We start from the raw sequence: 13076 nt of genomic DNA, 5'->3' as shown, positions 1-13076 counted from the left end.
ATGCCTTGTCCAGTCCTGCAGGTTTGCAGTCACGTCTGCTCAGGATCACATTCATAACATTATCAAAAGCCTCCAGTACCCCCACAGCCTTCTGGGTGCCCCAAATCCACACCCTCCCAGTCATCAAGTGCTTCCCAGGAATAGTAAGGAGATCTCCAGGCCTGTTTTTCCAGAGAAATCACTGCAACACAATAGCATCTTCAGCTGGAGTCTGGCTTGGCTCCGCTGACATGTGGCCAACACCTACAGCCCTTCCTCTCCCTCCCAGCAGTTTGTTTTGTTTCCTTTAACATTTATAGGTCAGCTGGAGTCAAGAGAGCTAATGAGCAGGAGCATGGCCTCAGGAACTTCCCAGGCTCTTATGGACTAGGAACAGGGTGGGATGGAGATGGGGCATGCTTCAACAGCATACAGCTGATATGGGAATCCCTGCGTTTCAAGGATGGTGCAGGTCCAGTTCAAAGATGATAGAATTGACTTGTGGTGAAAGTGAAAGGTGAAGGTCTTCGTAGAGAAGGTCTATGAAAAGAGAATTAGGAACAGTTTAATATTTATCACATCAGGGAGACTAAACAACATTTTATATTAAACAATAGAACAGAACGGTTATTTTGTAACCTTTAAACTATACTCAAATTTATGTTCTCACCCTCAGACCAGATCAAAGGATTTCCTGGGGAATTTTTTAAAGAAGAGTTTTGGGACATACACTTGTCATGCTGCTCTACTGGGGCACTCAGACTATGACACCAACACAACTCTTGCTGTTGTCACTCAGCATTATTTCCAATGTGGGAACAAACCTGCACATCCCCTTCTCTGGTGTGGAAAAGCACTGGATCAAGGCAGGAGACTGTGACCTCCAGCATCTCTGGCAGCCCACTGGGTGTGCCCACTTCAGGGAGAGGTGAAATGTGAAAGCCATCTCCTGGTCCCTTGCTGCTGGTAGGTCCCACTCAGAGGACACAGGGTCAGGCTCAGGAGCCACAGCCACACTGGTGCAGAAAGTGAGCACCAGTGAGAGCATGAGGCCTTTGCCTGCCACTCGTCTGCCCTGCAGCTGCAGCACCTCCCAGCACTGCTGTGGCAGGAGCTCCTGGAGCCAGCATGGGATCCAAAGAGCACGCCTACGTCAGAGCCAGGACAAAGTCTGGCAGGACACAGAAAGGTGTGAAAGGCAAAGGGCGGTCACATGTGCCTGATCCACGTGACTGCCAGCGCAGAACGTCGCCCGCACCGTCTGCCCAGCGCTCCACACTGGCAGCACACATCGGGCCAAGATGGGGATGTCTCCCACCATGCACGTCTCCTGAAGCAAGCACAGGAGCAGGGAGAATCATCCATTTCTGTGACTATTGAGTACCTGGGATATGCTGTGTGGTGTGTACCAAGACAATCCCGGTCCCCTGACATGACTGCGCCAGTCTCTGGTGGGGTGCGGGATTGAGTGGGTGCATGTGAGGTGCCCATGCACCCCAGCCAGGGCATTGCCTTTCAGGGGGCTTTGTCCACACCATCACTAATAATATCAAGGTGTTCTGCCAAGTTCCTTCCAGCGAGCTCATTCAAAGTGACAGGGGACCTGATTTATTATACTAACGAGCCAGGGATAAATAAACATGACCTGAGAGAATCCCAATCCCACAATTCCATTCTTGTTTGGCTCCTTGGGGGAGATGAAAGGTTTCCTACAATTTCCCAGTGCTACCCAGAATCTCCCCTACTTGATCTGCCAAAGCTTTCTCCTGCTGTTGAGCCTGGCATTTGATTGAATTGACAGCAGCGGCTTATTAATTGTACTAATGAGGGGCTCAGCAATATGGAGCGGTGGAGAGAGTCCAGTGTGGCTAATAAAATGCTCAAAGCTGAGCAGAGCATAAGGTCACCGTGTTGCCAGGCTACTGGCTAAGCTGCCTGGAAAACGAATACGTGAACCAGTAGGTGACTCTGGGAAAAATATTGCTCCAGAACTCACATAATTAATAGGACAGTGATGCTTTATTTTCTTAGGAAGAATATAGAGCAGGGAGGGTGTGAGTGCACAGGCGTTGCAGCTGAGCAGCTGGGGTGACTGGGGGCTGCGGGAGCTATGCTGGGAGTGGGATAACAGGGTCTCCTCCTCTCCTGGCCTTTTCCCAGCACCATTTACTCCTCCTCACAGACATGCAGGAGCCCAGAGCCAGGCTCCAGGAGAGGCCTGAGGAACGTGTCCACATTGTGACACTTTGGTGTGGCCTGAAGGGAGATTTTGGATATCTGGTAACAATAAGGGAACTGCCCCATGTTTGACCTGAGCTAGTTCCCCAAATACCACTGCAGGGATAGATAAACAAGGCTAATTAAAACTAACGATAACTGTAAATTTGGCAAGGGGATGTTCTCGGGATCTCTGATCTCTTGAGACAGTAATTCCCACTGGGAGTTTACCACACAACCCCCAAGGGTTTATAGCAATAAACAGGAATATTTTTGCTCCACTAGGAAGGAAAAAGGAAAAGAAAAGGACAAATACTGATCTTAATCTCTTTATTTGCAACTCGTTTTTTAGCCCCTATTCAAGTTCTCCAAATTGCACCTCACCAGGGGAGCTTATTCTCATACCAGACTGTTATCTGAGCAAAGCCCTGGAGCACGAGCGTCTGCCTAAAGCAAACACTGGGAAAAGGTCATTAATCTTTTAGGCTCGTGTGGGACTTGCAGCTGTGGCGCTGGGGGCTCCCACGTGCCCCCTGTGCTGTCTGTGAGGCTTCACAGGCTGCCAGCTCTGTGCTGGGAAATGTCAGCAGGGTCCCTGCACACAGAGGGATCTCCAGGGGTCTGGAGTGTCCCCCCAGCACAAAGCTGCAGGCCACTGCGCCTTGTACTGGGTGGACACTGACAGGTTCCCACCCTGTTGGCAGGAACAGCCTTTCAATCTGCCATCAGGTGGGCTGGGATTGCCTTTGGAAGGGACGGGTTGATGTGGCTGCAATGGCAAGCGAGTGGCCACTGCTCAGCCACAGAAAAGACACTCAACAATTTGGCAGAAAGTTCTCTTACAAAATCCATCATGGTAATGTCAGGAGAATGAGGCAACATGACAGAAATGGCTTTGCCCAGAGATGGGACCATGGAATATTTATCCATCTAAACAGAGAGGGCCACAGAGCCCCTCTAAATGCTGTGGGTGTCTCTGCCTGTGTGGAGCTGGATCCTGGCCCTGCTCCTGGCTGTGGATGGGCTCCTGGGGAGGTGCTGGTTGCTGCCACACCGTCCGGGGATAAGCCAGCTGCTGCTCCCCACAGTGGTGGGGTGTTGGGGCAGGCAGAGCACAGGGTGCCCTGGACCCACATTCCTAAGAGCTGGTGGCATGTGGCCTGGTGGTAGGGCTCAGATACCACCTGCAAGGTGGTGGGGTGGGAGCAGAGGTGGAGGGGCAGGAAAGTAGAAAAGACAGCCTCTGTCCATGCCGTGCCTCAGCCCCGGAGCTGCCAAACAATGGCTGGAAAGGTGATGGGAAGATGGGAAGTGTGGGGGGAATGGCAGGACATGCTCCAATTGCGTGTGTGCTGTCCCTGCCAGATCCCGGCAGGCTCCCTCCTGCTGGCACTTCCCTAGGGCCACAGTCTCATCCCTGTCCCCATGTTCTGTGCTCTCCCAAGGACCTGCCAGCCCTTCCCTTCCAAGTCTTTGTTTCCCAATCTCTGGAAGCCAGAGGCTCAGGTTTCCAGGGTAGAAAAGCAATTTCTTCCCCTGAAAATTGCCCCTGTTTTGCTTTGTCTCTCCTCACACAGCCGTGGAAGCCAGGGCTGCTGCCCCTGGGGCAGCTCACAGGTGCTGTGGTGGGTCTCCCTGGAACCCAGGGCCACCCCAGTAAGTATGATCTCCCTGTGAACTCTGCCCAAACCTTCACATGAGTGGGTGTGGGAGCCAGGTGCCTTTCCCAGCAAGCTGCCTGCATCCTGGGCTCAGCAAATGCAAGCTGGCCAAGCACAAAGCTGCAGCTCAGTGCAGCCCCCATGCCACAGAGTGAGTACACAGCATAGCGGTAGAGAGCAGGGCCAGAGTTAGAGTTCCTGGGCTCTGGTATCCAGATGGGACACAGCCCCAGCCTCAGTATGGCCTCAGCTCTGGCGGGATTCTGGTTTTCTTCAGATAGAAATGAGTGATTAATCCCCTGCTCACCCCAGGGATCCACACCTGGGGTCACAGCTTCTGAAACCTCACCGAGACCCATGCAGCATTAAGGATGTACAGAGGTGCACACCTTGTACCAAGCAGGCCGATCCATGGATTCTGCCCCGTGAGTGTGAGTTTCGTCTGAGTTCCCCCACGAGGGAAGTGAAACTAAAGATTTCCTGGTGTGGAGGCTCTGCCAGCACTGATGCAGCCTGCTGGGATCTCTTGGAGACCACTCTACAGTATCCTGCCCGCACTCCCACTCCCCTGGCACTGAGGATATTGAAGGTCCCTCTGCCAAATTCCTCAGCCTGGCTCCTCTGACCAGCTTGAAATTCACTTGGGAAAAAAATACTTAGACTAACAAATAACAACCCTGGCGGCTGGCCAGTGATTCAAAGGCTCCAAAAACGAAGCTGAAATTTGCAGCTGGCCACACTCCCTGCCTGACTTGGCAACAGCGCTGGTGTCTGAACACCTGCCAGGGCCAGGAGCGACCGTGGCACCCGCAGTGGAGTGCGCCGCGCCGGCCGCGGGGCACCGTGCGTGCCCTGGCACTGCTACTGGGCCGCCCAGCGCGGCTGTACCTGTGCCCCGGGCTTTATTCTCACAGAAAGGGATCTTTTGGCTCCTGGGAGCAGCTCTGCCAGGACAAGGAAAATGACCTGGAAAAACAATGTTTGCAAACAACGCTGCTGCTGTGGGAGGCAGGGTGCACACCAGAGCTCTCTGGGTTCAACACTGCAGTGTGCTCAGCGCTCCTGCACACTGTGGGCCATGACCAGCCAGACTGGCCCTTCGCCCCACCCTGGGCAGGCTGGAATCACCGCCTGAGCCAGCTGAGCAGCAGCTCAGCTGGGACGGGTGCTGCTGGGGTGGTAAGGGAGCCGGGGCTGAGTGGGCAGGGGGTCGGTGCCGTGCTGGAGAGCGAACAGATGGATGTGAAAACGCAGCAGAGCCTGGCAGAGGGTTGGAGCTCCTGCAGAGAAACACAATCTTTGGTAATCCTAAATGACAAGGAGGTAGAGAGGTGCAGGGGAGTGGAGGAGCTGAGCAGGAGGCTGTTGGAAGGGCAGGGCACTAGGCTGCAGCCCCTTGGCCTCCCCATGCTCAGGAAGGGGTGTCATGTGGAAAGGTAATTGGATCCTGGGATTTACTGAATGATACTGTGGATTATTTCACGACCATCATGTCGCAGTGTAATCTTGTTATGGCATTACACAGCCACGTGCACGTGTAGCCCTATTGGGCCCATGGCTGGTGACACATGAGGACCTGCCTGGCCTATACATTTGCTGAGGCTTGATCTGAGACCAGACAGCAGAGGAGGGGTCATTCAGTCAAGGGTGGCTGGTGACAGCTGGGACCTGGGATTTTCCATGACACACAAGAGGCTGGGACAGGGTGCCGTGGCTTTGTGGCAGAGAGCTGAGCCCCCAGGTGCAGGGGAACACTGGCAGGTGGCAGTGTGACCATTCCTGCCCTGGGGCTGAGGTTCTTTCCCCCAGCATGGGCTGAGGGGCAGAGCAAGAGGCGACCATGCAGCTTGCAATGCCACAGAGGTGCTGGGCTGGTTCTGGCAGAGCTCAGACATTTAGAGGGAAACTCTCCATCCTGGGAGACCTGAGCCCTGGGCATCCTAGGGGAGCATGGTCAGGGCATCCCGCAAGGCAAAGGGGGCTGGGATGCTGCAGGAGACCTGGAAGCAAGGTCTGCAGCTGCTGCTAGCCCTACAACAAATATCTGCTGTGAGCCCAGACCACGTGCCTCCCCTCCCGCTCCCTGCACCATAGTTGGCTGCTTTTCCAAAGCATAACAGGCAAATCCCATCTCTGAGACAGTGAAAACACAGCTCACCCCCGCAAGGTAAGAATAGCAGAGGAGCTTGGGCAGGCAAACAGCCTTGACCACAGCTTCCTGCCACAGACCCAACGAGATGGAGCTGAAGGAGTCCCTTAATCCCTGTACTGGGGCATTTGGAGCCAAATGGGGACTTGGGGGACTCACGGTGCTGCTCAGAGAGGAGGGCTGCCGGTGCAGGGGTCTGAGACTTTAGTCTACCCAGGCCAGTGCCTGAATCCCCAAAGACAGAGGGTGTAAGGAAACTCTGTCATCCTGCTCCTCTTCCTTCATCCCTCCAGCTCAGGACAGGGAAGTGAAAATCACAGGGCAGCATCAAGAGCTGCCGCCACCCAAGCCATGGCACCGGGCATTGTGTGATTAATCACGTTTGGTGCTTGTGCCCTAATGAACTTCCACCTAGAAATTAAGTATTTGTACCCGGCAGCAACAGGCTTAATAAAAAACAAGGTTTTTGAGGTTTTTTTGTTTGCATCCAACTGAAACATGGAAATCTGAAACTGCAGATCAGCCAACTCTCCCGCAGCAGCTTTCCAGCAGGTTAACTTTGAACTGGGGTGATAACAAATTATCTGCTAGACACACATGAGTAGGGAGCTCAGTGCCAGTCTGTCTGACTTGTCTTTAGCTGCTCCTGCTCAAAAATCTAATTTTCTTTGACATTTTGTATCACTGAATTTTGTTCCTTTAAGCCTGTAAACCAGGGAAAGGGTAGCAGCGCCTTTATCCTAAGAGGAAGCATGACCTCCTGCTTTAAAACAAGAGCTGGCTTTATTTGTCCTATCCCCAAGCTGGGCTTGGGGAATAACAGAAATGTTTGTTGTCCCACAAAAGACTGGTTTATCAGCTATTATTAGAGCAGTAATGGCAATTTAGAATGAGCTTATTAGGCGCATTTAACCCTATTCTCTGATTATGGAAGATCAGGGATTTGTAACGGGGGCTATTGCAACTATTTTCTGCTATGAGTTTTTGAAACCAGCATGGTGCACCCACCCTGTGCCTATGTAACTGTTGAGCCAGGGGTGGTTGTGCCGCCACAATGGGTCAAAAGTGAGTTCATGGGGTACCTGCCAAGTTGAAGAAGAAGATCTGGCTTGCACAAAAGACTGATTAAATTGCTTTATGTAACTCCTCCTGCTTATGGAGCTCTGTCACCAGAATGTGTGCAAACCCACCTTAAAACAGCACATGGAGAAGGTGGAACTGAATTTGCTTGTGAGAGCTAGTTTTGGTGGACACTTCACAGTGTCCAAACCTTATATCCAGTAGTGTTGACTTGGAAGGTAGGAGTTGGGCTATGTGAATATATTTTCTTCCCCAAAACAACCTTCTTTCTGGTCACCACTATGGACAACACTATTTCAGAGAGAGGAGTGGGACCTGATCTAGTGTGTAGCATCTCTGCTGTTGTGGGGAGGTGGAATGAAACTATTTGTAAGTTCCCTCCCAACCTGAATGTTTCTATGATTCTATGATTCTGTGATGACCTGCAGAATGGGCAGAGCAAGTAGGGTGGGTGGGCAGAGTGGGGAGACCATCCTAGTGGGATGGGAGGGTGCATGTGGCAGTGAAGCAGCAGCTTCCCAAGGACAAGCCAGCTGCATTCTGACCTGAGCTTTGCTGCTGGCAGCGCATGAAATCCCATCTCCGTGGCAGCAAAAGGCAAAGTCCCCAAAACCTGTTCTGGGCCAAGGGCTGCCTCGAACTGTTAGTGTACTTTGATGGTGTTGGACTTAGGCCTGTGTTTGTGCAGGGAGGGCACCTGACCCACTTCAGAAAAACCATCTCCAAACGAGCCAGCCATGGGCACTCTTCCTTGCTCCCATTTGCCCAGGGTCAGAAACGATGCTGGGTTGGCCCTGTGAGGGAACAGAGCCTGCAGGGCGTCCTCCCTGCTCAGACCTGGGGCCCACTCCCTGTCAGGAGCAAACCTGTGTCAGGGCACGCAGCAGCAGTGAGCTCCTCTCCGGGGATCTTTCCTCCAAACAAGCACGGTCAAACAAAGCCAGGGGGACAGAGGCTTTCCTGACATTGTCAGTCCAGGCTCTTTGGGAACAGAACAAGAGGGGTTTTGGAAACAAGCAGCACAAATACGTATTTACACATGCACACAATAGGTTGTGTGCTCACAGTGTGGGATGTGAGCACACTGTGGCTGTCCTGCCACTGGGCCAGGCCAGCAAGGGGAAAATGGAAACAGTGACACACTCAGCCACCAAGAAACTGTCAGTGTTGGCTCTCCTGTCTCCCCTGCTCACCTCCATGCAGCCTGATGGGCTGGGGGCTGGGCATTTAAAGAGACAGGCAGCTGCACCGGCCGGGGAGTTGCTAGCAGTGTGGTGCAGGTACCCCTTTCTCTTCTTTTCATTACGGGTGGCCTCTGGGGGGCTATTTTGGGGGAACATTCAGGTATTGAGCAGCCCAGAGAGGGAGAATGGGGCTGAAGTGTCCTCATGCTGCTGCTATCCATGGGGGCAAGAGAGTTCAAGGCACCTGGGTAGGGATGCCAGGGGAGAGTCACACAGACTATTGTCCCCTCTGCCTCCCCTTGGCACTGCAAGTGGGGTCATGGTTACTGCACAGGCATAGGTGTGACTCCAGAGGTGGTTCTCCTCAGAAACCCAATCTGAACCACCAGGAGCTCACCTGAGGGCTCTGCACTCCCCTTGCTGGTGCAGGAGAATGGGAGCATGTCCCTGCCTTCCTCACTGCAGTTTCTGCCTTCCCTGACAGTCTCCCAGATACAGAGCAGCATGGGGATCTGCCCTGGTGCTGGCTTGGCAGAGAGAGAGGGCTCAGTGCCTTCCCCAAGGATGGAGAGGTGCTCAGCCCCGAGGAGCTGTACACATGGCCCAGGGGTGACCTCATCGCCCACGCCACAAGTGCCTTCCTTCCTAAGTGCTTGTCATCTTGGCCATCCCAGTGCACTGATGCACTGACAGTCAGGGCTCCCCAGTGGAGCAGCAGAAGCAGGTCCATCGGCTGTCCATCGGCTGGGTGCCCAAGCCAGGAAATCCTAGCCATCTTGTACTTGCCAGGCTCCAGTCTAAAAATACCTAACGAAAATAATCCTCCAGGCTCATCAAGGCCAAAGGAATTCTGAGCAGATTTCTGGACAAATACTGGGGTTTGTGTTTTTGTCTGTTCTCAGCATGCACTTGTCTCAGCACTCACTGCCTCCCCAGGGACTTGTGGGGTCGAGACATCCCAATGGCCATCCCAGCCATGTTGTGACTTGGGAGGGGAGTGTCGGGCCAGACAACCACAGCTTGCTGTGGGGCAGGAGTGGCCTGAGAGCAACTGGGGAGTGGGACCAGCATGGCCAGGGACTGAGAGACATCTTCACAGGTGTCAGGGTCAGCTGATCAAACCTCTTGGCTCTCAGGCTGCCTGCAGTCCTTTCCCTTCCTCTTCACACCTACAGGAATGCCCCAAGCTCTCCTGAGATGATGCAGTACCAAAAATGTCAAGTACTCCAAGAGACAAACCTGGCTTTGTGCAATATTCCAAGAGAACAGCTGCTATAGATGCTGCAAAAGAGAAACGGAACTGGAGCACAGCCCCAAGCTCCAGCTCATCCCCATGGTGAAACTACCCCGAGCTCACAGAAGGTAGCATCCTCCTAGAAGCAGCCCAGTCAACAAACCCCTCTGCAGTGGAAACTGATCCTAAAGATGCATTGTGTGGAGAAGCAGAGATGCTGAATCCTGTTTGAAGATGAAGAGACATGGCTAGGAATGCCATCAATCTCTTGACAGCCAGGGACCATGCAGGGCAGGCTGGAACCAGGAGGAAACAGCCTCTCTGGGCAGGGATACAACAGAGAATGAAATGCAGGTGAGCTAGTGTTATTGACATGTGAAGTTATATATGCAGGATATGGTTAAATTATTTGCCGAGCCCCCACCTTTTCCTCCCCACCCCAAGAACAGGAATAGAGTCATTAAAACAGCATGTTCTGGGACAGTGGAGATCCCATGGGACAGCTGGACACGGCAAGAAGTACACCCACTGCCATGGCCTGACTGAGTACCCTTGCCTCTTGCCTCAGGGGTCCCCAGCTCTGCCAGAAGGCTTTTGGATAAAGATGATCCCAGCATCTGGTGTATGTAGCAGAACAGGATCTTGTGCTGGTCAGACTGGTTTGGGTGACCCCAGCTTGAAGACAACAACACAACAACAGTGTGGCTGGGATGCAGTTGAGTGTTCATCCAAGCAGCCTCACCTTTGTGTGTCCTCTGTGGTGATGCTCCATTCCAGTGGGCTCTCACTCCCTGGGGCGACATTCACACACCAAGACCCTCATGCCAGAGGAAACACCACCCCCTTTCCCTGCCTGCCTGGAGGCACTGGCAGCAGTGGCTACAGACCCCAAAGGATGGACCTGGTTAAGTGAGGACTGGTGTTGCCAAGATGTGCTAGTCAGGCAGCCAGCACTTGGGAAAGAAGGAAGGAGAATGTGGCTGCACAGGGAGCATATGGGATAGCAATCAGGGAAGGACAGCAGTCCACACACTCCTTGAAGAGGGAGCAGAGGCCCTCATGAGTGAGTCCTCACAGAGCATTCAATTAGTATTGCAAAAAGGACATTGAACAGCCTCACTTTCCTCTGGTCCAGGAACGGAGGGGCAGGAAGAACAGAGATACTATTTCTTGTGGCAGATAAGTTCCTTGGCAAAAGGTGACGTGCTTGTGCAGGCTGCAGCATGAGGAGCCCATTGAACAGAGCCAGGGAGCTCTCACCCCAGAGCATGAGGAAGAGGCACAGTACAAGGGACAAGGGAAGACTACCCCAATGGTGACATCTCAGTTTTGCCGTGTGGTCTCCCTGTGGTCAAGATTCACTTATTTCTAGGCAAGCTCTCCAAGGAAAGCATGCTTCTCCTGACAGCAAAGAGCAGGAGTGGCAGTTGCCAGGATGCAGCTGGAGCCAGCACAGCCTTCTCTTTCTTAGGCAGGATGCAGGGAAGCCAGGTCAAAGCAAATGCCGCAGGCAAAGCTCTCTACAGGGCACAGTTACCCTCTTCCCATCCGGAACAGCTGGACCAGCTGACTTGCTGCCACTTGCCTCTGACTGCCACCATACCACACCATCCTCCTCACTCCCCTTCCCCTGGAGCTCACAGTGAGGTGGCAGTCCCTTTTGGTCAGGGCTTCTGAGAAAGACTCCAGGAGATTATCCTCTTTCTGCTAGCTTTACATCATCTCATGAGCCAAATCACTGTCTGTCTCACCGCTCACTGGTCACATGGTGGCCCAATGCCAATTTTGATAAGGAATTATCTCCACTGCCACTAGGTAACAAGTATGGGGTTCTTCATGCTGGCAAATGCAGGTCTCTCTGACACGGCCACAAGTGTCAGGATCCAAGGGAGATCTCTGGGGACACAAAACCTCGTTAAATGCTGGTCTGCATTGCTGAGGGACATATGTGTGAACCTGACACAGGCAGCAACAGAGCAGCAATGGGAGTCCAGGCAGGCAAAAAGTGTTGATCTAAATGAGCATAAAAATGAACACAACCACAGAGGTCTTCCTCAAAATGGCGATAGCGGTCATTTTGAACATCTTAGCAGGCCCTTTCTTTCTAAGGCAGATTATTTTCTAAGCAATTGCTAAGGCTGCTACATCAATACATCCCTGAACAATGTCGTACCTATATCATCCATGGAGGAGAACTTGCACATTCCATAAGGACAGTGATTTGATGCCTTCTCTTCTGCTTCCGTTGTCATGGGGTAAACTCAGAGCCTGGAAAGTCAGTTGAAGTGAAATGTCAATCCAAAAGCTCAGAAAACCCTTTTCCAAAGCCTAGTCAGGAAACTAGGATGGATATCTCAATAGAACAGACTTTCCGAAGAGATTTCCAAGAATTCCTGGATTTGGACTCACGTTGTTACCTCTCTTATCAAGCAGGACACACGTATTCATGACAGATAGGACTAGACTTCTGCATCTGCTACAGACATTAATTCCAAGAGAAATCAGAAGTAATGATTATATTTTGAGATTACTGGAGGTCCATAATGTTTACAGTGGAACACAGAAAACTCGGATTTGTACTGCTCTGCTGAGTCCTCTCTCACATTCTGGAAATGAAATGGTTTGGCTGTCCCGGATGTTGAACTTGATTAGTGTCCACCAGAAATGCAGTCAGAAACAGGACTGTGAGGCTGCTTAGTGTTGCTTTTCAAGGACAGCTTTGTTGCCCAATATCCTGAAACAATATCCTGTTTTCCTCACAAGAAAAAAATTCTTAATAGGATTATTGTTAAATCCGTCTTTTAAAGGAGACAAAAATGCAGCAACACAGAGCAGGAAGGACTCCTTGCCATTTTCAGTAAGATGGAGAAGCAGCAGGAGCAGCAAGAGCAGGAACAGCAGAGATGTCCTGCAGCTTCTCACCTGCCCTTCCAGTCCATCACTGTTCTGGCAGCTCCCTGCTCACTTGAGCTCTGCCATGTCTGGCCTCTTGTTTTGCACATTGCTCTAAAACCCACACACTGGGGCATTGCACATCAGTGCCAGACAAAGGACATGCTCTCTGGCTGCATTCATCCCAGCAGCACTGGGTCTTCTCAAAAGAAATTGGAAGGCCATGTCCCGCCTGGGATCCACCACAGCACTTCCCACTGCTCGTCCCCAGCGGAGCAGAGCACTTGAGCCTAGGTAGGATCTTAACAGCAGAGCCAAGTGGCACTTTGAGTTTGATCCAAAATTGCCCCTTTGAATTGTTATTTATCTGTTGTTTAAGCAAAACAGAGCTCAGGCCTCTCCCTGCTCAGTCACATAGGAACAGATGGATCAAGAGATCCTCCCACCCACTCACTCTTTGGGTTATGGTGTCTCACCTCAGAAGTGGGTGAAAGAGTTGGTTGTAGTCCCTGGCCTTTTATTGAGTGCACCTGGTCCATTCAGTGCCTCAACATGCTCAGAGTACACCCGTGACCATGCTTGGTGTGATGGAGGAGCAGTGGTTCCTTTGATATGGAAGAGCTGGTTCCTCCTCACAGCTGCTCTGTCTCCATCTATGGAGCATCACTCTTTTTTCCCTT

This window comes from Melospiza melodia, chromosome 28 (genome assembly GCF_035770615.1).
Source record: "Melospiza melodia melodia isolate bMelMel2 chromosome 28, bMelMel2.pri, whole genome shotgun sequence".
NCBI lineage: Eukaryota > Metazoa > Chordata > Aves > Passeriformes > Passerellidae > Melospiza > Melospiza melodia.
The sequence above is the reverse complement of the archived record's forward strand: the minus strand, read 5'-3'. Positions refer to the sequence as shown.